This window comes from Elephantulus edwardii, unplaced genomic scaffold, assembly GCF_000299155.1.
Source record: "Elephantulus edwardii isolate Elephantulus edwardi_28Jun2011 unplaced genomic scaffold, EleEdw1.0 scaffold00017, whole genome shotgun sequence".
NCBI lineage: Eukaryota > Metazoa > Chordata > Mammalia > Macroscelidea > Macroscelididae > Elephantulus > Elephantulus edwardii.
In genome coordinates, this window is record NW_006399767.1 from 25,211,683 (window position 1) to 25,214,740 (window position 3,058).

Here is a 3,058-nt window from a genome sequence, read left to right on the forward strand (position 1 = left end):
ACTGAGGTTCACTCTGAGTCAGATTCAACCCAACGGCAGTAAGTTTAGTTTTCAGTTTGATATTATTAAGGAAAGGGGACTTGGTGAGACAGTGGGTAAGCAGTTGGTGGCTAACCACAGAGTCAGCAGTTCAAATCCACCAGCTGCTCCTCGGGTCTACAGCCCTGGAAACCCTATGAGGCAACCCTGGTCTGTCCCACAGTGTCACTGTGAATCAGAAGTCTATCTGACAGCAATGAAGTTTAAGTATTATTAAAGAAAGTGGTACCTTTTGTGTGTGCATTTAATATGTTTATGTTCTTGATAAATCACATTTTAGAAACTTATAAGACAATAAAGAAATTAATATGGGGCACTTCCTTCTGAACCAGACAATAAAATTCATTTCCCAATGTTTTTCTTTTTGCTGCAGCCACCAGGAAGCCTAGAGTTAAATTCTCAATACAGTAATTTTATTAACCTAGCTCTAAAATACTTGCTTTTCTTGCTATAGCCTTCACTTTCTATTAGGTTTTCCAAGCTGCCTCTATTGATAAATTATTCAAAATCTTTTCTAAATATGAGTCCAAATTACAATAAGGAAATGTCTTTTTTTCACTTGCCAGGCACCCAAAGAGATGGATTTATGGAACTGGCCACCTGCCTGCTTATCTCTGCTCTTCCCACTTCTCAGGACAAAGCAAAATTAAAAGCATCTTGCTGCCTCCTCCACCCATCCAAGGACTCAGGTGCCAGGGAGCTATAGGAGGTTGTCACTTCATCCCCATGGGACCCCTACAGTCCAGTCCATGAGTCATTTTGCCTGAGAGAGCACACGCCTTTCTGCAGGCATTCAGAAATTCTCTTGGAGAATTACTCACCAACATTTCAGCTGCTTCATACTTCCTCTGTAATAAAAGAGAGAGGGAGGAGAGAGAGAGAAGAGAGAGATCAGTATGTGTTTCCAAGCAAGTCTTATTTTTAGGCTAATTCCCTCCCTATCCACTACTCTTCTCTCCAAAGATTGTTCTCAGTCTCATACAAGCTTGTACTTGTCATAATGTTTAACCTGTAAGCTCCAATTATGGTTTCTTGACTCTTATTTTAATTGCCTAACAATAAGGAATGAGGGATAACATTACCATCAAAGATTGAATTGTGTATCTCCTCCCTTCAAATGTATGTTGTTGTTGATTGCCTTCAAGTTGAGTATGACTCATAGTGACTCTATGAACAAAAGGCCTGAAGCACCTCTACAACTATCAGCATTTATCAAAGTTCATAGAGTTTCCAGAGGCATGTTATTTAAGAAGTGGGTGCCACTCCTGCTTCCAAACCTGTCATAGTCAAATGTATGTATGTAATGATACTATATGGAAGTTAATGATTCCTCATCATCTGGCAAACCAAACTGCTGAGAAGAGGATGAAGGGTGGCCTGCAACATTCCTTAATCTTATCATACTAAGGGAAGTTTCCCTGGGGTGTGTCCTATTAGAGAAAAGGGGACACCTGAGACCTGACAGGAGGGGACTGAGTATCACCAAAGAAGGACTGTCCAGAGTGGAGGGTGTCCTTCTGCGCTTGGCTCTAGGAAGCTCCTCAGCATCAGGGAGGCAAGGACACCTGGAGATGTCCAAGGAGTGACCGCCCCACAGAGACTGAAGGAACTGGCAGAGGGCGGGCCTTCCCCTAGCTCCCTAGACTGTAACAGAATAAACTTCTGTTGGTTAAAGGCCATCTGCTTCCTTGTCAGAGCAGCCGTCTGTAGCTAAGACAATTGCTGGTATCTGATGGATTTTGGCTGAAAACAGTGAATATAAGGAAAATATTTACCTTTGTTTTACTAGCCACGTCAAGACATTTTATTGTGTGGATCATAACACATTATAGATAATATTTTGAAGAACAGGAATTCCAGAACATTAAGTTGTGCCCATGAGAACTTACATATGGGCCAAGAGATGGTCATTCAAACAAAACAAGGGAGTACTGCATGGTTTGAAACAAGGAAAGGTGAGTGTCAGGGTTGCATCCTTTCTGCGTAACTATATGCTGAGCAAATAATCCAAGAAATTGGACTGTATGAAGAAGAATTTGGCATCAGGATTGGAGACAGGCTCATCAGCAACCTGCAATATGAAGATGATGCAATCTTGAGATAAAAATGAGACTTGAAACACTTCAGGATCAAAGGTTATAGCTTCTAGTATGGATGATCTCTCAACATAAAGCAAAAAAAAATTCCCAGAATTAGACCAGTAAACAGTATCATGACACATGGAGAAAAGATCGAAGGTGTAAGTTATTGCATTTTACTAGAATGTCCACATAAGTCAAGAATTCAAATAACATTGCATTAAATGAATCTGCTTCCAGGGACCTTTATAAAGTGCCAAAGGACAAGGATGTCACTTTGAGGGCCATAGTTGTTGCCTCAAACCATCATATTTTCAGTTGCCTCAATGTACATGTGAAAGTTGGAAAATTAAGAAGAGAGACTGAAGAAGAAGTGATGCCTTAAATTGTAGCATAAAGAATATTGAATATGCTCTAGGTGATCTCCTTTCCAGACCTGCACAACACTGATCGACTTTTTGTCTCTATGGATTGGTATATTCTGATTTCATCTAAATAGTAGATGATCTTTTGTGTCTGGCTCTTTCACTCAGCACAATATATTCAAGGTTCATACATGTTACAGCATGTATCAGTACTTCTGTTTAATGACTGAATAATATTTTGTTAAATGGATGCTTATTTTTCAGCTGATGGACATTTGAGTTGTTTTCACATTTTGACTATTACAAATTATGCTGCAATGAACAGTCATGTATTTTAAGTCAATACATGCTTTCACTACTTTGGTGTATATCCTAGGAGTTGCCTTGCTGAGTCATATGGTAACTCCACCTTTAACCATTTGAGGAACAGCCAGCTATTTTGCAAAATGGTTTCATCATCTTACATTTCCATCAGCAATTCATGAAGGTTCTTTTTTTTTTCTTTCTATAATTATATTTTATTAATTTTCATAAACATTTACAGAGATTTTTGGGCTTCCACTCATTCATTGTTGC